We start from the raw sequence: 22,341 nt of genomic DNA, 5'->3' as shown, positions 1-22,341 counted from the left end.
TACTTCTTTACTCCTCTAGCTTCCCCAGTAAATAAATCCTGGACCAGATGTATGCAAATACCACCTAGCAGGGATAGCACAGGTTTCTTATCCTTTCAGCAAGGTCAGTGTGGACTTCAACCACATTTTTAGGCAACTGGACACAGCATCCTCTCTCTTACAGCTATAAGCTTTTCCTAATTCAGTGGAATCTTCTACTATTTAAATGTTTTTTTTTCCAGAGCATAATTTAAACAGGATTGACCATAATTATATACGTTTTGGAAACTGGAAGAAACATATGATAGGAAATGGATGTTTCCTGCTTTCCATCAACTCACTCTGATGCTCTTCAAAAGCTTTGAAAAGTTCTGTTTTTACTGATCATATCTTTTTGATATTAGAAGCCAAATTGCTGGAGTTTACAAGTCAACAAGTCCATCACATTTTCCTTTCTATACAACACCACAGTATTGCATTGCAGGAGTAGCAATAAGCCAAGGAGTAATGGGTTTAAACTAAAAAAGAGTCAATTTAGACTGGATATAAGGATGAATTTTTTTACAGTGAGGGTGGTGCAACACTGGAACAGGTCGTCCAGAGTGGTGGTAGATGCCCCATCCTTGGAAACATTCAAGAACAGGTTGGAACTAGATGACCTTTATAGGCCACTTCCAACCCAAACTACTTCCAGCTACTGTGATCCTACGGTTCTGTCCATCTTTAGAAAAGTAGTGCAGACAAAAATGAGAAGTAAAGTAACTGGCAACGAGGAGGAGAAATAGTATAGTGAGGAAAAAAAAAAAAAAAAGAGGAAAAAAAGGAGGAAAAAAGACACAGGGACATAGAAACACATCCATATGTCTCTCCAGCTACCAGCAGATCATTGCATCTTAAGAATACTTCACACTGGAAGGAGGGAAAAAGTGAAAGCAGCTTTGAAATGTTGTTAGCTGTTAAGGATATCTGGGTACAAAGATATTTGATTTAATCAGGACTCTCTCAGCTCATTATTCTATAAACATTTCTGCAAAGATAGAAAGAAATTAAAACACATTGTAACATAAGAAGATGATTTGGCTAAGCTATGGTATTAACTTTGCAAACACTGACACAGAAGATGTTAAAAACTTTCAGATTGCGCATTAGCACTTCTTTTAACTGACTAGTTACACAGGAACTTTGGAAGCATACTACACATCATGGATTTAGGGTCAGATTTAGCCATTTTTTATTGATATAAGGACCCAGAAAATTCACAGGTCACTCCTAATTTTTATTTCCAAGGAAAGGAAAACAAGGTTGTGAACAGAAGTCCTGCCAGTATTCAAACAAAGAGAAATGAAATCACAGTAGTGGACATCAGAAACCACACATGTAGTCATGTGAAGGTGCTGGCATACAGAAATAGGTCTCCAAAGTATGTGTTGCCTCTTTTTAAACCAAAAAGAACTTGCATGGGTTCCTGAAAGACTAAAACAGTGACAGCCGCTCTGAAGGACTTGGGAGCACTTCAGGATGACATCCTGAGCAGCATTACCTGTTAAATTCTGCAGATGATCAAGGTGCCAACCTGTTCTTCAAATCTTACCTGTGAGAAATCGGTCAACTCCTAGTTAAAAAAACTAAAATAATTTATTGAAAACAGAAAAATTGAAAAATTACAGAAATTAGAAAAATATAAAAATTTGGGATCCTATGGCTCGGTAGATGGTATGCCCCAGGAGCGCAGGGATCTGAGATCTTCTGGCTGAGACAGCACTGGACCTCAGGAAGAGAAAAAGAACTTGCAGTGCTGGGCTGACTTTTAGCTGGTCCAAAATCAGGAAAAAAATTATTAAAGGCTCCCTAACAGGAGTAAGGCTTTTAACCCCCAGCACCGGCACCCACCACAGCTAGCCTGCAGAGAAAGAGACTGCCTCACTGTCTGGTTATTTTATATTGCCTTTGCTCCGCCCCAGTCCGCCCACAGCCCGCCCACAGCCCGCCCCTTCGGTTTAAAGTGATTGGTGCTTTCCCTTTGACAGATCATCTCCGTCCACCAATGGCTCATCGTTGTCAGAGGGGTGGTGTCAGTTGAGATAAGGGTGCTAAAATGCCTTCATTAAAATTCAGGTTGCCATGGAGCTTGCCTATAGGGTAAGGGCTATGGGGCTAAAAATAGCTGCTGGCTGTTAGAACTGGGGTTTTTGGCCTTGGAACCAAAGTGCAAGTAAAAACACCTAAAAAAAGTATTAAAATACATCCAACACATCTTAAAACACTTGTAAAAGTATACAGTAAACACAGGAAAGATAATTCTTATGGTGTACAGGTGGTTTGAAGTTAGAAAAGGGAGCAAGTTGGTGATTTTTAACTGGGGAATTTTTAACTGGGAAGGGTGCAACTCTCTTAATAAATTACTTTGAACAATTGAAAACACTGATAATGGAACTTGATTTTTGTACCTGCGCTGATGGGTTAATTTTAACATTCAATTTAAAAATATTTAACTCAAAATTAATTAATTAAAGCACTTAATATGCAAAGACCAAGCACAAATAGGGATTTCATGTATGACATTACCTGCAGGCACAAGCAGGTTTGCACAAATGCTAGTCCAATCCTCTTTCCACTATTTAACCAAGATTCATTTGTTCCATTTTAAATGTTTTTTGGGCATTTCTATCTTTATTTCCTCTCTGTCTTAAAGGCCATGCCCTGTAGAGATAGGCACACAAAACTCTGCTGCAGGATCATTTCAGTGCATGACTACTGCACCTGAACACTGCATAAGTCTTTAGGAGAAGCACGAAGAATTAAAGACAGTCAGAAGCAGTGTTGGTATCTGCCTCTGGACAGCAAAGGGTTAAAGCAGAAAGCAAAAGGGACTGATCAGCCTAAGAGGGATTAAGCCCGCTCACTCTCTAAAAAGTGCTCTAACCACCAGATCACAGGGCATGCTGCTGAAGAAGAGCATTCCTCCTTGTCCCTCTTGAAACTGAGCCGCAGTGCAGCTGGGCATGCAAGAGAAAAGGCAGCAAGGAATATCACTGCAAGCAAGTGGTTAGGGCACTCCTCTTGGAGGCAGAGGGTACAAAGACCTAGCCCATTTTCCCAGGTCTATTCTGCATTTTCTTTAACCCACAACAGTTCCAGTGACAAACTGAAGGGAAATTCATACCCTCCCAAGAAGTAGGGTCTAACCTCCCCTTCACAGTCAAGTAACTAACTACTCAGCTGAAGTCACATGTCTCTTGTTGCTGTTACCTGTGGTTCATCTTCAACAGAAGAGATACTCATGGCCGTGCTGGATCTTGTGGGATACAGTATGGCCTTGCAGCTCAGTTACTCAGTTGAAACGAAAAGAAAAATATGGTCCTTGCCCAGATGGGTGGACCCAGCATTCAAGGCATCCCACTGCGTGTGAGAGCACTGAAAGGAGCATCCCTGTGCTCCCCTCTCCCATGAGGTACCTGTCCTCAGAAGAAAGCTGTGCAGACAAGCCGGCTGAGTACAGACTAGCACCTGGTATTTCTCAAAGGTCTGCTATTTTCTTAGCAGAAGATGTAGGTACCTAAATTAGGTGACCTGACTGACTGTAAGAGGTTGTATTGTTCACACAACTGACACTGAATGGGAGGTGGAGGCTAAGCAGATGAATAATACACCTAATGTTGGTGTGTGTATTTGAAGAAACTTCCAGTTTCTTGAGCAGCTTCCAGTCCAGTACTCTCTCAGGTAATGTCAGGAGAAGTTAAGACACACAGGCACACAGACACAGAATAATGATCCAGCCAGACTGCTGTAAGCTTTTGGTTTCTGTTGATACAAACCAGATGTTGGTGAGATCTGAATTTCTGAGTTTGTTTAACTCCTTGGAGCATCATTTTAGAATAAACACAAGAGGCATCTTTTCTCACAGCTCTCTTTTCCCTTGCATCAGACTTACCTCAGCTGAACAGGTTATTTATTGTCCAGTCAACTGGGAAATCTCAATTATGTAGCGTCATTTGAAAACCTGGATGGAGGAGGGGAAAGAAAATCTCTGTGAAATTTTCCAGTCAAAACTCCATTTTTGCCTGTCATTTGATCTGATACAGTGGTTTGCCACTGTCAAATATAGATCCATTGATAAGTTTAAGCAGACCAGAGAAAAATCTTACACTATTCAGCATAGTAAGATAAATGTAGATTTAATGTCTGGCTCATTAGAAACTGGTTTAGGATTTTAGTAAAAGAATAATATAATTCTCCTCTCCCTTGTGATTTATTTACTGCATGTGGAACAGGTGCTCAGAGAAGTACTTCAGAGAGAGTGTACCTGGTTAAAAGAGATCAAGAACTGTCCTATTTTACTTGTGTGAGTTAGTACGTAACCAAAACATGAAATTTCAACACCACCTAGAGCTAATCTATGTAATTTCATAACTAGTATAAAGTGCCTTGTGTTATGCCATCACAAATGTAGCACTACTGATGCCACAGTGATATTTGGGAAGGGGCAGGTCATGAAAGGAATGATTAGAAATTTTAGCTTGCTGCCATGCACTTTGCTCCTACATGACTGAGGTATACCTAGGAGTCTACCCAAAGCTACTCCATGGGACCCAGGAGTGAGGAGAAGGAAGTGTGCCCCTGTGCCCTTGTGTCAGCAAGAACAAGTGTCCTCAATGTCTATCCCCTCTTATAGAGTGGGGATAGCTGAGCTCTATATGCTGTTATGTGATGCTCCCCGCTACTCTTTAAAAATCTCAGTCCCAAAAGTCCTGAGAGGAGGATCACGGAGGAGTAAAACCCCTCCTGTGCCAACTCTCCCTTTTCAAACTGACTGACCCCAATCCACTTTGCTCCCAGATGTCTGCAGTCTCTGTTTCTAGCTCACAAATGGGAAAATGACCTTTCCTAAAGGAAAATTGCTTCAAACATGGAAATTGTGGGACAAGGAAGCAGACCAGAATAAATGGCATGGCAGTCTCTGACCAAAACAGCCTAAATTACACCTATAAAGTGAGCAAAAGTTGAGCGAAAAAGGATACATGGATGACCTATAATGAACTTTTCATCTAGAAGATAATAGTAATTTTTTTGCCATTTCCCCTTATTGCTGAGAAAATCTGTTGCTCTGCAATGCCTTTACATTTACAAATTTGCACAGATGTTTAGTGCAGTGCTCCTCAGCAGCACACTGCTGCCCAGCTCACCAGAGGGTATGCGCAGGGAGGATTTGGTAGAACTAGCTTGATTGTTTTCACTGGAACTGATCAATAGTGCTAAAAAATTTGTAGGAATCGTAACTGTCCACACTGCAAAGGTCTCTTATCATGTAAAATTGGAGTGTGCAGCTAGCAGTTCATGAAAATCAAATTAATTTTACATTAATTTTCTGATCAGACAACCTATTCGCATAAACATTCCAAGATTTTTTTTTTTTAATATGTGAACCATCTCTCTCCCCTTCCCCCAAATTGGCAAGGATGATATATCTCTTCCAAATAGAATAGCAGATTTTGAGTAGCCAGGAAGAAAATGCATAGCTGAAGAGGCCACTTTCAGACTGGGAGGTGTGAAAGCATGCAGCAAGGCAGATCTACAGATCACTAGCTTACAAAGCCATGGAGGACTTCACTGTAAGTGGATGTGAAAGAGATGATGTTTGCAATGCTGCAGATGCTTAATCCATTCAACAAGCAAATAATAGTAAAATCAATCTTCTGGATGTGATGAGTCTGCAGGGATAGATACACATGTGCAAGAAACACCCTTCTTTTATTGGAATCAGAGAAGAGGAATCCTGAAAGTCCCCTCTTTTTGTGAGTTGGGGTCACAGTCTGGAAGAAATTGGGAACGACTGCATTAGAGAGCCTGTCTCTGGCACTAATCAATCTGGCATCTTTCCTGAGTGATACAAGAGCTGATAACCCATTTATACTGCCTGTAGATCACTGATAGTAGTCCAGCAGGCTCACTGATCAGCCAAGCATCTGAATAATATTCAGAATGAGACAAAATAATTAGCTCCGGCTGTAGATTTTGAATGCACATCTAACTAAAGCATATCCTCCTTTTAAAATTGTCCTCCTTCTGTCGATGTTGTAAAGGTGCTGCTTGACAGACCTGGTCTCCCTGGACTTTGTGTGTCTGACAGCCCTGGTATGGCCAGCTACTCTGCAATCATTCCCATTTATTAGCTGGAGGCTGACAAGTCCATTGAATTCCACTCAGCATTAAAGCATGTCTTCTGCTTCTGGGATTACTCATTTGCTTTGTTTTTGAGCAGTTCTTAAGTGCTTTGCTGGAGCAAACCAAGCCTCTCAGCACCACCTAGGATCTGGCACTAAAAACTTGGATCCTGCAGTTGTAGATAGGTGTTTATACATGAGTAGGTAAATCACAGAAGATTTGAAGGAAGATGGTCAGAAGTAGAGTTACAGTGGTGTAATCTTTAAAGGTAATAAAGAAAACCTTCAAACCAGATATTTTAAGAGATCTTACTCAACACAGAATTAAAAAGAGGGAAATAGTCCTTGTTGCAAAAGGAACAGGACATGCTGGAACAGCCTAACACACTGAGATGACAAATTTAGGTTAAACAGTAGAGCTTAACTATAAAATCACTTGGGCAGAAGTACAGGCTCTGAATAGAGACAGATGAAACCACAAGATCTGCAGCTCTGCAAGAACCAGTGACATACCAGGGGACATGAACCAGGGCATGGTTCCACAAATGTAAGAGACCCCTTTTCTGGATCATTCATGTTGATGCTATACTTTTCTCTACCCCCTGATAGCCCAAGCTTCTTCTGTAAAAGCCAGTGGGAATTTTGCCATTGACTTCCAAGGGAGCAGCAGCCCTATGATTTGGCTGTGTACAATTTCAATTAAAAAGTCTATGAATCAAATCGTTCTGCCCTTGGCAGCTGACAGATGAAGACAGCAGGGTAGGAAAAGAGCAGCTCAAGCAAATGGAAATAATTTTTCTTTTAATTTTCTTTTTAAAGGAAGATACTCAGCATAACTTGTCCCTTTTTTTCTCCTGTTCTGTTACCAATAACTGTCTGGTGTGATTAAAATGGATTGCTAGCGTCTTATTTACTTTTCACTATCAACAGGTTTGATCCTGTGAGATTTATTCACCACAAATAAAACTCTTTCCCACAGAGAAAAAGTTTTCTTGTTCAGGGGTCATTCAAGTCCTCACTTAGCTTGATTTTGACAGTTAATCTGGGTTTTGACTAATGGCACACCCCCGTGAATAGGGCACGGGAAACCTCTCAGAAGTACTTCTGTGAGGTCCAGGGATGCCAGTGGAGCTGACTGACTGTTCCAATTGGAAACAGACCTCTGTCCTTTCACTGCCTCCGTGCCATGACACCCAGCTGGTTTGAAACATGTCGTTGTACACATGTGTCTGCATTAGACACTGTGTGGGTGGAAGTATATTATATTTTAAAAAAGAACAAAACAAAACCCAAACATCTCGAGAACACAACTTCAGTTGCACAAAGGACCCTCATATGCAGTATTTTCTGAAAGAACATAGGAAGGACAGAGAATAGTGCCAGTGAATAACGACTGATGATCAGATGGCTCTGCTCAGCTCCAGGCTTCCTAAATGCCCGAGTACCAGTCATTAGGAGGGTGCCAATACAGGTCTGTAGACAGATGACCCTGCTGATTTCATTAACTCTACGTTAAAAATTGGAAAAAAAACCAACAAAAAACAAACACCAAATGCAAAGACCAGAAGGCTCCAGGAAAAGGGTAATGACTGTGCACAAGGGAGCATGGATAGGGTTGTGAATGACTGATCAGTCTGTGGAGAGGAATTCCTGTGAGCTCAGAGATACTGCTCCACAAGCCAAGCCACCCTGCATCCCCACCAGATCTGCCCGGCTCACCTACACCACACTGAGTGGTGCAATCTCAGGCCAGCCCCAGCACTGACATCTCAGAAGCTCAAGTCACTTGGGTATTTGGCTCAGACTGATTTCAGTCAGATTTAGGTACATAAAGCAAGAAGCATTTTGAGGAACCTGGGCCTCAGTTCTCTCTGTGTAAAACAGAGACGGTTCCCTTTTCCCATGCTCCATAGGGTCTGTTTTGACCCTTTAGAATACTTTCTTTCGGCATGTGCAATATTCAGCCCAGCAAGGCTGCAGCCCCTGCAAAGGCTCTGTAAACATGAACCAAGCGTATTATTAGACAAAACAATACACATTTTAATTGTGACTCAGTATTGACCTTAAAATAGAACTTGCCAGAGCCTTCAGAAGCAGTCACCTGCTAGCTTCAGATAAGTACCCCAAATGGCTCCAAACATAGCTAGGGTCATTGCCAATCAGGCTAACTTAAAAGTACTGCAAAGGTATTTTCTAGAGTGTTTTCCTAGAGATAATACTACTCTCTGCCTCTTTCTCCTGCTAGCATCCGTATTCCCCAGCACTGTGACCTTGTCATCACACAGTAAATTAATAGAGGTATTAAGATAACGTCTACTTTCTTGTAAAAACAAAAGCATCAGAGCTGCAGTAAATCTTAATCAGACTGAAACCCACTGATCCAAAGCTGAACCAAGACAATGTGAGATAAAACACTAAGTGCAGCAATAAACAACCTATTTTGGAGAGAAATATTTCTTGCTTTTTTTTTTCTTTTATGAAGGCATCAATTAATGAAGGGGAGACTAAGAATTTTCTACTCCATAAATCCTTATATCCACACAGTCTTCTTCATGTTTGTGCCTTGTGTCCCCTGATAGTCTTCCTATTTAATACCTATAATCCATGCTCTCTTTGCATAACACTCATAGTCCTTTGATACTGCATGGAGCAGAGTTTAGAAGCTGCACAAGCTAAGATATTTTTAAGTGATTTATACAGTGAAGTAGAATTTCCTCTCCCCACCTGCAAAAACTGAAGCATTTCTGTGATTATAGTTAATTTTTTTAAGTTTCCATCCATGTAGGTTTTTTTATTAAAAAATAAACACATTAAAGGTATTCATTTATATGTGTTTGCTACTTAAATCTTCAGTGGGTCTCACAGTTTGCCACTTGGAAGAACAAATTTGATTTCATTTGAAACAGTCTGCTTGCTACATACATTTGTTTCAGCTGTAAATTGTTTTGTTACGCTAGAAACAAATAAAATATAGGGAAGGGAAATATTGCACATGCAGATTTTCTTCTTTAATAACATCACTACACTCATTTTTATTGTAGAATTAAGAAACAATCTGTTCATTTTCATTAGCAACATCACACTCAACAGATATTAAAATCACTTCTTGAGGATCAAATTAGAGCAATTGAATGCAAAAAAAAAATAAAAGAGAGAGAAACCCATCTCATACAAAACCATTTTGAAAACTTCCTCAGTCTAGACATGGAGCAACAAGATAGTGCCAAACATTTTCATATCCCATTGCTTACTCCCTGAGCCATGCTGTCCCTTGTTTACAGAAAAGAACATCAGATTAATCAAAAGAAAATCTATCATAGAATATTGCATTTAGAAGAAAAGGAGAAATTATTATCAATGTTATAAAAATTGCGGATGGTACTTTAAATGTCTGCAAGGATTGCAGGCAAAGAAGCAATGCTGAAAATTCTAAAATAAACAAATAAAAGGCCTTGTGGAAAATTAAGAGAAGTGCCCCTACATTTAAAATGAAATGTGTGGATTAGGATGTTGAAAAAACTAGCAAGAGCAGCAACGATGGAAGAAAAATTATTGCAGGGTATATAAACACTAGTTAGAGGAATAGCATGGCCTTCTTCCATCTTGGAAGGCTGTTATGTTACTAAAAGGCAGCAGTAAAAGATCAGAGCATTGTTAATCAGCATGAAAGGAGAAGATCAGCCAAGAACAGCAAAAAATAAATATATTTTTAATGGCTATTAAAAATCACAGGTCTTCTGGCCAAGCAGGGAGTCTGAGATGTCTGGTTACCTCACTCTAGCAGGAGACATGGTGATTGAATTCACCCTTTGGTGTTTACACAAAGGAGGCCAGTTTTAGCAGCACCTGAGGTCCATAGCAGCAGACAGCACTGGGGAGCCTGGACAGCTGCTCTGGCTGCCCTCTTGGTGTTGGCTTGGTTAGACAACATCTTCATCTGTTTGTAGGGAGCAGCTGAATAACCCCAAGATGCTGTGGCACTGAACCACCATTCATAACAATAGCTTAAGTACACAAAGCCTGAATTCCACCCACATTTAATATAGTAGGTTATATTTCTTACAATGTATAGAATTTCCTACTCAATTCCTGTGTAGCACGTAGCATGCCTCCATGTTTCCAAATGGGGCTGGGCCCTTTGAGGCACTTAAACAATAGAAAAAGACTCTCAGTAGAGTTCAGTGAGTGAGGAATATGAAAAGCAACACATCAGTGTTTGAGTAACTGCAAGTCTCACAGATCAATTATGTGCCCACTAGAGGAGCAGGGCATGGAGTCACTGTGTTAAATAAAATATTATCTGAATCTTACTCTCCTGGAGGAGGATCTCACTGTTGGAGTTTTGATATCCCCTGTGGTCATTCAGGAGCCTCCAGACACCTCTGCCACAAAGCTTCAGGCTACACTTATATCCAAACACCATCTTGCTAAGCACTTTTGGCAGGAGGGCATACACATGAGATCAGGCTGCTAACTCAAATGGATTGAGTGTTGCTCAGTTACTAAAGAGAATTGTTCTGCACATCTCAACTTTTCCTCACACACTTTCTAATGCAGAAGAGGGTCCATCTTTCACAGCAGTTTCTGAAGTGAAACAAAGTTAAAAGGCTTATTTCACAAGAGTATTCAATAAAAGTAATGAAGTGCCTTCCATCACAGACCAGCTACTGCTGCAGTGGGACTTATTGCTGTACGTGTGACACTGTGACCAATGCAAGAGCTGATGACACCCTTCCCTAGGGAAAGTAAAGACTGAAAAATACAAAGCTTCTAAAACATGATACTTCTGCTGAATCATATGCCAAAAATTGCCTCACCTATGGGTCATTTAATATGCAATTTCGAAGCAGATGTATTTTTCCTAATACTATTTACAGATCTCTCAAATTGTAAATTAAATTCCTTTTGTTGCTCAGACTTTTTTTCCCCTGATGAAATATAACATTGATACAAGTCTGGGTGCTATTTTAGGATGTCTCTAGTATTTTTATTTCTATCTTTCACTGCTTGTTAAAGTTTCTCTTGCTCATTTAAACATCTGTGGAAAATACAAGTGGATTTACATTTCAATGCAAAACTTTTGTTGGTTGGTTATTTTTTCTCCTGAATAAAGTCTCTCCTCCTATTTTCATGCTTTCATGGGAGGAAATCCAGTTTTCTTCTGCTGTACCTTTACTTTTTTTTTGTTCTTTCTGAAACCTTTAATTTAATTCTTTAATTGGTTGGGAGAAAGGAAGGATTCCTTTACTCACTTTATGCTTTGACCATTCATTTTTAGCAGGACCTCAAAATTATATAGATTATATTCACAAGTAATATATTGTGATATTTTTTATGCAGGTTGCAATAACTGAGATGGCTTTGGATTTCTAAAACTCCATTTTTTGTTGATGCATTAAATTCAGAGGTAGTAACTGCATTGATCCATGTGAAATGCAGCAGAGTCCAACCAAAGGCACTTCAAGAAAGCAGCATTTAAGATGCATGGCACATTTCAGCTGGGGTTCAGGGTCTGGATCTGAAACTGAACTAAAGCCAAGAATAATGCTCCATTTATTTCCATGGCTTTATTTCTCATTTAGATTAAAAAGGAAAAGAAAGAAAACACAGAATTGCTTTAAATCTCACAGACCAAATGTAGTCAGAACTGCAGAGTATAATCCCACAGGTTCAGGTTCAGGAAATAGAGCTTTAAGTTTCAAATGAGTGGGGTTTACGTTTGATGGTGCACTTAAGGTGGTCAAATCTAGCACTTTACTGGATTATTTTATCTTAATTTTTTACTATAAATTTAAATTGAGAATCCAATGCTCTCGCCCAAACCAAGCAGCATGGTTAAAACCAGGATAAGCATTTTCAGGAACAAGGCATTTTGGCAATTTCTATCAATCAGATACCATATAGGCTGCAAGGATATACTACATATAGTATTGCTTTAATTCATAGCACCAGCAGCAGACCACTTTTTGACAGTTGCCATTTCAGTCCTGTTTTGGTTAATTCTCAAATCTAGGCCTTTTCAAAGCTACAAAATTCACAGCATGAGATCAGAAATCCTCTGGAAGCAGAATTTACCACCAATTTTCTAGGACTTCATAAAGTATGATCACATCCAGAACAGTAAAAAAAAAATTAGAGGTGCATCATACTGCTTTATTCAGCTTCAGTTCTGGAAATAACCTTCACTTTGCAGCCAGAAGCACAGGCAAGTCAGTTATGCCAGGCTGGTTTGTCTGTGTCACCTCAATCCAGTGCTTGATAAAAGCAAGTATCTTGTGTGTATTGTAAAAGATGACTTATTGCAAAATCTTATCACTAATCTGTCTGCTTGGGCTCCTGTCATCCTCCTCTGCAGGACAAAGGCAATGATTTCCACATTCACCTGGAACTCTGAAAAGCATCTGTAGGACATAACCTGTTTGAATAGAGAGAAATTTGTGCATCCTGACAATATAAGGCTGTAAAAAAATTGCCTGGGGGAAGTGGTGAGAGAAAAATAGATCTTCTGCTTATTCTTTTTCTCTTTTTTTTTCTTCAGAAGGCTAAATGCACACAGAGAAGGACACACAACCAGACTAATCCTGCGGACTCTAAAAGATAACAAACTTCTGGGGAATCCTGTTTGAGATGGGAATACATGGGGAGCTCCCATGTGCTTTTGATGACACACATTTCTTCTTCCTCAGGTTTCTTTAGTTACTACGATCCGAAAACAGAGATGAGACTTCAAGATTTTTCACTTCATGAACATTGTAGGAAAAATTAAAAATGTGGTCAATCCTCTGGGAAAATAAACTTTTACCTTCTTGCTGTTTTGCTGCTTAAAAGACTTTCACCTAATTTATTCTGATTTATTCTGATTGCCTGACTCTTATTAATTAAGGACCAGATCTACAACATCTAATAAATTAGTGAGCACTGCTAACCAAGGCAAGTTCATTTATAGGAGTCCAGATCTGAATGCTCTGTTCCCCTCAGGTATGTCTTCTGCAGTAAGAGATTTCCCCAAGCTGTTTTAATCACTTTAGAGTGTTAAGATATTTTGCACTCTGTTAATGAGATTAGCTTTATTACATTTATCCAAAGTTTCAAACGATTATGTAATTTTAAATTATTAAAGCAATAAAATTGAGGAGGGTGTTTTTATTAAAAAAAGAAGAAAAAACAACAACCAAGCCCTAACAAGTTTGCCAGCATTGTAAACTGAAAAAGAAGCAGTCAGAACTGGCAAAATATTCAGTATGGATAAGGCAGGTTATGACTGGCAAATATGGAAAATTATTTGTCCAACTGCATAATGACTTAACAAAAACACACACTTTACACAGTGCAGGCTACTATGCCACCATTTATACTTGTAAAAACAATCTCCTTTTATCTCTCCAGGGTGTGGAACATCTGGTAAGCAGCTTCCACTCTGCATTCTTTGTTGCCCACTAAAACTTTAGGGTTTGAGGAAAACCCATTACCCAACTTGCCCCTAAAAAGTAAATATTTTAAGAGATCCACCAAAATGTCTGAGGATAATTCACTTATTTATGGACATGCTATTAACTTTATAGTTCAAGCCAGTTCTGCCTCAAAGGTTCTGCTTCTGATGGTGGGAAATCTGTTTTTCATGGCAGATGAATAGGAGGGAGGATAGCCCTTCTCAGAAGGAAAGCTTTTAACAACTTTTGAGAACTGAGCTGTGCAGTGCAACTCAATCAAGTGTAGTAAGCAGACCTGAAGACTGGGCTTCTTGAAAATATTTCCACTGGGACTGTCTTTGGAGGGGAATTTTCTCACAAACATTTTCTTTCTGACTTTATTTTTTTAATCTCTCTCATTAAAAAGTTCAACACCCAAACTCTAAAACTTTTTCTCTCTGACCTGCCACATCAGAGTCCCTCAGGACAGTCATGCTCTTCCTCATTTCCCTCATCTTGTGGTGCTTCCTTCAGTTTCTCTCTGGTCATACCTATGGACAGCAGAAGGAGAGCTGTGGGGCAACCATGGAGCTGAGATGGGAGGTCAGATTCAGAGGGTCTCCTTTGGAGCTTTGCCTGATCTTGTTTAAAAGTGGAGGACATGGGAGTGGAAAAATATTATGCTAAACCTACAGATTAAATGCAGCTACAAACCTCACAGTGTTTTTACATTCCCTTTGCCCCAGCATAGCAAGTTTTGAAACAGCAATATTTTTACATGGTTCAATATTTGCCCAACTTATTCCCAGCTCAGAAAGGGTAACTGGATGCCACGAGATGGCAGGAGGCAGAAACACCTCTGGAGCAACTTTTCTCTTCCAGGCATGCTTCTGAGTCTGACACTGGGGGCTCAGTTCTTTATCATGCTCAGCAGGATCTAAACCCAGGGACCTGTTGGGGGTTTAAGCAGTACAACACTCACCCTCTCTGCCCAGCACTTCCAGAGGATCCATACCAAGGCCATATGAGGGATCTTGTGGGCTTTGAGCTCCTTCTTCCCCACAGGCTTCTAGGTCTGGGACTGGCTTCATGCCAGAGCAAATGTCCAGGGGCAGCCTGACAAAAAGCTGTACAGGGAAGATACTCTGACAGGAAAATGTCCTGAGTTGCAAACAGTTTTGTTTTAAGAGTCTCGGCAGGATAGGTCAAGTAACAGCATGGTCCTAAGGATGAAAGGCATTGGAGTTACATCATTTCTAGACATTGCAAAAAGATGCTGGAGCATGAATCTGAAAAGCTTTGCTTCAAATTAGCATTGAAAACATATGTACAGGTTCTCAGCTGAGCTCTTAAGGCTCATACGATTTGTTATACTGGCACTTCCTGCCCCTGGCTTTGTTTTAAACCTACCCAGATGTGCAGTATTACAGAGCCCCAGACATAAGGCATGCACATTTACTGCTCTGCCCCAGCCCTGTAGACTGTCCAACAGGTGGGACTGCTGAAGAGCATGTATGCTGGTGTACTAGGAGAAGAGGGAGACTAGGAGGGAGATGCTCTGGGTCAACAGGAAAATACAAGGCAGGAGAAGGGAGTTTTACTTGTTTAATAACTAACTGGGGGGATTCTCTGGAGGAGCCCATGATGCCAAAGAGAAGGTACCAACCGTCTGCCTCCCTGCGTTTCCCTTACTCCCATCTCAATGCCATTTCCTTCTTGACTTTGAAGAGGAGAAAGGAAGAAGATCCCTCTCTTGTTATTATGAAGCAAAACTCTCCCTTCCCTCCTGCCCTGCACTTTGGATGAAAGGAAATGATGAACACACAACCACCCCTCCCCTGGGGCGCCCGGGCGGGGTAAGGAGGCACCACTGGCACAGGTTTCCTTGTTTAGCTTACAGGATTGCATTTATGTCTTTAGCTTTTAGCCTGTTTCTTTTTAAGAGAATATACTGGATAAAAGTCATTCCTTAAGGCAAAAAAAGACATTTGGCTTTGAGTTTCATTCAACTTATTAGTCCAAGCTGCTTGTGGTGCAATTGTAATTGTGCCAGCTATCTGCTTAAATGTCCAGCTTGCTCTGGTTCTGTGAGTGTTTCTCCTTGGAGTAGCTTGTAGCTGTACAGAAAAGAGTACAAATCTTAGCACTTGGAGGAGACAAGGAAAACTATTACTGTTAAGTTCACAGGTTTCGATATTTAAAGGGTAGGGTGGTTTTAATCTGCATGTGCTGCTCTTAAAATGTTCTCTTTTGTGATTATTACTTCTAAATTACCTACTGGAATGCAAACATGAAAAAAAAAAGAAACATTCAGCAGAGAATGTCAGCAACAGCAAAACACTAGCAGAGGAGTAACAATTTACCTGTAAGAAAATATCAGAAAATGGGTTCCAGCTGAATAAATAAAGTGAAGCCTTTTCTTAAGTTTAACCTGCAACACTCTTACAGACCTAGGAAAAAGGATTCTTGGTCTGTTAGCATAGCTACTGGGAAAACAACAGGTCCTGGATGGGGGAGCTGGGGTACTCTGCCTCCTTCAGGAGCCAGGGTGGAGCTCTTGGCAGCACTAATCGCCCTTCCCAGATCTCAGGAAACCTCTTTGTAAATGCTTATAGTGGTTTCCAGGCATCTCTTATTTGCAGACCCCCTAAAACACTGGAGAGGCAGAATACATGGTACTGCCTTACATCCTATTGCCACTGGGCTGGTTTTCCTTAGCTGCCATTTACTGGCCTTTTTCAAGGCAGTCCACAGGCAGTCAGAGGTGGAAGAACACCGCCCTTGGACCCTTGCTTGTGGCAGCAAGGGAAGATAGAGACGGTGGCAAAGCTGAGAAAGCATACATCCATCATAAGCAAAATTCCAGGATGGGCAAAGGTTGACAGAGGATCCTTAAATAACTTTCTTAGGACTGCCCTAGGCGCTAGGAAGGTCAAGCAACATGGTAGAGTCTATCAGAAATGCCAGAAGATGCTATACAGGGAGCCCTGTTTCCTCTGGTATAAGACTTATATGAGGTCAGATGGCCACAAAAAAAATGTTCAATAATGAAAGCTGCTCTCTTATCATGGCAGGGACATGGCCAATTCTGCTCTTCTTCAGCCTCTCCTTAAACAGAGGCGATTTCATGAACTGCAAATACATGGAATAGTAAAGTACCTAGAAAATACAAGTGAGAAAGGGTACATTTCTCTGGAATTCAGTGAAGGTTAATTCACTGTTTTCAAAGAAAGCAGTAACAGCCCTCTTCAAAGCAGAAGTATCTCATCAAGTGCCCACAAGGACAGAGGGAGGGCTTTGTGATTTCAGGATCAGGCCCTTTGGGAATGAATAAAATAGAAGCTTGGGTTATTCTGATAACATTCTTCTGTACATTTCAGTCTCCATTATGCTCTGGACACAAAACATTTAATTTAATTAGGGATAGAACAAGAAGGCCATGTTATGTTTTGGTTTTGAAGAACTACATTAGTCAGGTTGTGATTTGCACAACCCAAATTGGGGGTGGTTTAAATCCAGGTTCCATTTTTAGCCAAACCACCCAAGTCCAGAGGGGATAGAAATCCCGGATAAAAGGGTTTGAGTTTAGTCTCATGTCTATAATGGACAAACTGGAGTGGTTTGGGTTTAAATGTCGCAAAACCTCATCACTCAGATTTTGGTTCTGCAAAAACAAAAACAACCTGGGGTTGGTTTGGATGTCATTCCATTTTATCTGCATCACTAAATATGGGGGAGGGGATAGGGTTGGTTATGCCCCATCTCCAGCTTTAGCAGCAGCTTTAACAGCACGGTTGCAAATTTCCCTGTGACTATTCAGGAGACAGAGGAAACCAGCCAAAAAAAAAAACCCAAAAAACCACCACCACCACCACAACAACAAAACCAGTTTAGGACTCAGTTTTTTGAGATGCTAAGAAATTGTACAAAGTATCAAGCTAACACAGGTGCTGGCACCTTTAGAAAATGTTGGAAGCACTGAACATTTTGTAGGGGTCTGAGGCAGCAGCACTTAGAGAGTCAGGCCCTTGACTGGCAGAGTTGTCACCATGCCCCTGAAGTGTGAGAGTCAAGGATCTACTCCACTGAGCCAAATTTCAGTGCTGTGACCAATCATGTAGGGCCCATTCATAAAGTCAGTCAACTTGGATAGAAGTAATTAGAGCTATAAAACTTTAGAGATTTAGGAATTCAGAGGGCATTTGAATTGAGATGTCGTATTCTCTGAGCTGAAAGGTTAACACTGTCTGGTACAGGACGTGTTTGGGAATGATTAGAAAAGAACATCTCATTCACCGTTATGAAACAACTCCTTTTAAACAATGCTATTCATAGAGTAATTCAGTAATTTTTAGTAATCTTTCTTCTACTTCCTCTGGCTGTGTATTGATTTTTTCTCAAATGTAAGTCATCTTTAAACAAGTTGCTGACTTTCTCAGAATCCTAGTTGTGTCCTTTAGAAACATTTTCCCTCATTTTTGATTGCTCTATTTTCAGAATATGAAAAAATAATATATTTATAAAAATATATATATTGTCAGTTTTCTTAAGAATCAGACCCAAGCAGTTAAATTTAGGTACTCTTTTTATTTGGACCAGAAAAAATGTCAATATAAGGTTCATTGAAGATACCTCCTTTACTTAAATCAGTGTTGGATCAGTTCTGTAATCAACAACTACATGTCAGTATAGTGCTATCAAGTAAATAAGTGACAATATATTAATGAAAGGTAAAACAGTTCTGTCATCTTCCTGTCATCTCATCACTAGAACCCTCTTCTTATACTGCTGCATCCAAACCATTCTTTCACATTCAAGTCCTGCATATTAATTTCCCCAAAATGACTGCTTCTTCTCCAGATTCTGAGACTGGATGATGGTAACACAGACTATCTGGTAGAGCTGGGCCAGCAGAGACATCTACTCTCCAGTTTCCTGACCAACCTCCTCAATACATCCATGTTTCCAAAATGCCCAAGTCTGTAAAGGACCACTTTTGAAGACAAAGCAGATTGGAGGCACGTGTGTTCATTGTCATATTATTCATTCTTGGTCACAGTGACTATATAATACATTAATCAATCTTATTGTAGCTTGTCTTATCCATTTTCTGAATTCTTTTGGTGTCTCTTGTTTATGCATTCTTTTTTTCTTTCGTCTTTTCTTTCCCCTCATGCCTTCGATCTCCAACAAACGTGACGGGGGGCCCAGACAAGTGTTCCAGGAGCTTTTATTTGTTTATCAGTCTCACATACAGAGTTGAGACAAAGTTGGTAGAGCTCATGCTGTCACAGAGACATCCCCAGATTTCCTGGTGCAAAGCATTCTTAAAAGCTTTTTGGCCAATAGTATGCTTCTAAAAGTTACAGACACCTGTCTCAACCACTGTATAATAGTGCACGTACCTCTATTGTACACAATAGTCACTTGTTATGCCTTGTATAATAACATACAACATCCCATTATTAAGCTTAAACTTATCTAACTAAATAGACTTTTTGCAACTTCAACATCCATCTAGGCCAAGCCTAAGAACTAACCATTGTCTTTTAATGTCTTTGCTGCTTATAACTGTATCTTCTTCTAATTTTCCCAGGCAAAGCTGAATTCTAAATCCCTTGCTTTATTTCCTGAGGCCTGATTTTATTTCTCACACCTAAAATCCTTTCCACCTTTTGTGATTCCCCACACCCTCATTTTTTCAACTTTCTCAGCTAAGTTCAGACTACACCCTTTTCCCTCCATCTCTTCCCACAATTCTTCTATATCCCTTCTTTCTCCTTATACCGCTATCCTTAATATCAAATGCCCATCTTAACCCTTTCACATGGACCCCTGACCATTATATTGTTGTACTATAATGACAGCAAATTGCTCTAAGGAGTTGCATGTCCCATCACACAGAAACCAAGGATTACTTTGTAACTTCTGTAATTGTTTCACACACTGCATTCATGCCTACATTCATCCAAGAAAATTTTGATACCTATGAGAAGGAAGATTCTCCTTTGTCATTCCTAAACCAGATCTGATGTTTACATATTCTGGCATAACTGACTTACACAGCATGAATTAAAACCTGTTTTTTTTCCGATTACCTACCTCAACCTCATTCAGACTTCCAGTAGCACTCTGGACTCAGTATTGAATAGACTCAGAAGAAAACAAAAACAGAAACAAAACAGGTGGATAAACAGCAGGAGCTTCCTTTTGCAGATAGCAAAATTTTTTAAAAAAGAAAAAAAAAGTGAAAAAAGCTTTGAGATGGAGAGTTCTCAGTTTGGCATATTTTGTCAAAAAGGCCTGTGGGTGTGGGTTATTTCTGCCTTTCACAAAGGAAATGAAATGCAAACAAGTCTCCTTTATAACTCATTTGAGACTTTTTAAACATTGAGGACTCAAGAATTTCATTACTAACATTCCCATGGCAACTGTAACTTGTCTGTACTGCATATGTATATGGCACCATAAAAAAACTAACACTCCAGACAGTAATAGAAAATTTCTGAACAATGCTTTTGTACTATGGCAGTTATTGCAGAAGTTAAAATGCTGATTTCCATCATATATGTTGTATCAAAATGTCAGCCAGAAGGCTGAAGCAATATTGGATAATTTTCTCTTAAGCATTAAGACACTCTCTTAACTTCCTGGGAGAAGTTCCCTTAACTTTGGCATCTCCCTTGAACATTCTCCACCTTCACCCATGAACCCTCTCCACCTTCACCCACCTTCACACTGCCCTTGGCTATGTCCACTACCATAACCTATGATGTGAGAACAGCTGCAGATTTTTTGCATGCATGGGAGGATGCAAAAGGCTGGCAGCACATTGCTGGGGTTCATCACTGACCCTGTTTCACAGGAACACAGGAACAGGCCATAACAGAGATGTCGTTAGTCACACTGGCCAACTCTTTGGTCCTACCTGCAGATTTGAGGTGTTAGATCCTTCTGCAACTTGAAATGCAACCCCCTAGTCTGTGGGTTGAACTCCTCGCTGTTATGCACAAATTCAATATTCAGGGCAGTGGAATAACAGTGGAAACAGAGATTTGATTTTTTTTCACATGGCCTCAAGGTTATGCTTGACCATCAGGCAGGAAGTTTTGTTCAGTCCTTCCACATTTAAAAAATACTAATAAACCTTCGGTGAGATGTATAGTGAATTATGAGCAAGTCATACTGTCTTCAAATGGAAAGATGAAAATATGGGAGACTCCTGCTTTGGCTGTGGTTTTGGCAGTTAAGAGACTGTCGCTGGCTTGAAGCACGGTACGTGACAGGCTCAAAGAGGTATTCAGAGGAACAAGGGAAAGAAAACACTGTATATTTCGTATATGACTTGACCTTCCATAATCAAATTTGTTAATAATAACCAGTAAATAGCTGAGTGATAATGAAATGATATAGAACATGTTCTGTGGAAATTTCTAGACAGCACCAAAATTCTCATGCTGAGTTCTGTAAAACATCACCCCTCTAAGGAAGAAAGAAGCCATTTGGAAAACAGCCTTCCCATCCTCCATTGGTCAGATGCAGCACATGGATTCAGTTATGGCAAAATCAATGGAATGAAGAAAGGAATTAGAAGTAATCAGGTAGCTGAGCACTAATACATCCAAGCAGTAGAGTCAAGGCAGCAAGGGAGGATGTATTGCCAGTGGCTTGGGGCTGAACTGAGAGAGGGAGAGGGAGAAGAAGGAAAGGAATTTTGGGGAAGGAAACAGCAAAGCAGAGCTAGAGGCAGACTCCTAGTCTTGGAGTTTCCCCAAGCACCTCGGTTTAATGACACTGCACAGGCAAAGTATAACTGCTCTTACTGGAGAGCAAGCTTAGCTGGTCGCGAAGCGTGATTAGGTGGACTCCCCCAGCAAACTCGCATGGTGCTGGGCAGGCAGGAGACCTTGGGTCTGAAGGTACATCTACACACAGAGACCTAACAGGGATATAGAGATAAGTTTGAGAAAGGCAAGTCCACTGAAGCCAAATAAGGATTGTAAGCAGTGAAGATGTAAAAATAAGTAATAGGTTAGTCTGATTTTTTAATCAGATAAAATAAATTCAAGCTCCATGAACTGGCACTTGGTGATTCTTACATATATATAAATATTTATGCATGCACGCACACGTGTGTGTGTGTGTATATGGTACATTATGACCCACGTGGTGAGGAAGGTCAGAACAAATTATCATGATGCTTTCAGCTGGCCTTACACTTTATGAATCCCTGAATATATTAATTCATGTTTGAAAGCACAGCCCTCTTTCATGCCCAGCAAGATATGCTGTGGCTCCTGCAGTGCTCCAGTAGGAGTCACACAAGGAGAAGCCAAGTAGGAGCCACACAAGGAAAGTCACAACCAACCAAGCAGTGGGGCTATTGAAATTACTTTTTATGCTAACATTTAAGAAAAATATGAAACATTTCCCAGTATTTTTTCCATATGTGAAAAAATAGCTGCAAGATCCAGGTCTCAGCATGGGGAGGAGTATCCAGGCCTGCCTGGGAAGGTTCTGCCCTGCAGCTGGTCATTTTGCACTGCTTATGTCACTGCCACCATGCAGTTTTTTCAGCACAGTGCTGCTTCCTGACTAGTGCACTCCATGACTCTCATCTGCTGTCAGTGCATCATGGAGAGGGGATGTTGTTTATATACACACATGCACGTGTGACACAGAGCTCCCTGGAGCTCCATGAGTTATAACCTCTGCTTTGACCTTTTCCCTTTGCTGGCTTTGATCAGACTGCAAGATTTTTGTTGAGGCCTTGCTATCTACCCAAAGTATTC

At 40.4% G+C, this 22,341-nt stretch overlaps 1 long non-coding RNA gene across 2 annotated transcripts in view; it reads left to right on the top strand.

Moving 5' to 3' along the window:
• The window catches only part of LOC116440664, a 96,532-nt gene that overhangs the window by 49,791 nt on the left and 24,400 nt on the right, over positions 1–22,341 (top strand). The window contains exon 3 of one of the 2 annotated variants that reach the window (XR_004238725.1): positions 12,679–13,368. The exons of the other annotated variant lie outside the window; for it this stretch is intronic. This is a non-coding gene — a long non-coding RNA (uncharacterized LOC116440664). Of the gene's footprint in view, positions 1–12,678; positions 13,369–22,341 lie in introns of those variants that run through there. 2 annotated transcript variants of the gene reach the window in all.

Source organism: Corvus moneduloides, chromosome 3 (genome assembly GCF_009650955.1).
Source record: "Corvus moneduloides isolate bCorMon1 chromosome 3, bCorMon1.pri, whole genome shotgun sequence".
In the NCBI taxonomy this organism is placed as follows: domain Eukaryota; kingdom Metazoa; phylum Chordata; class Aves; order Passeriformes; family Corvidae; genus Corvus; species Corvus moneduloides.
Note: the sequence above shows the minus strand (reverse complement) of the source record. Positions and strands in the feature narration are given on the sequence as shown.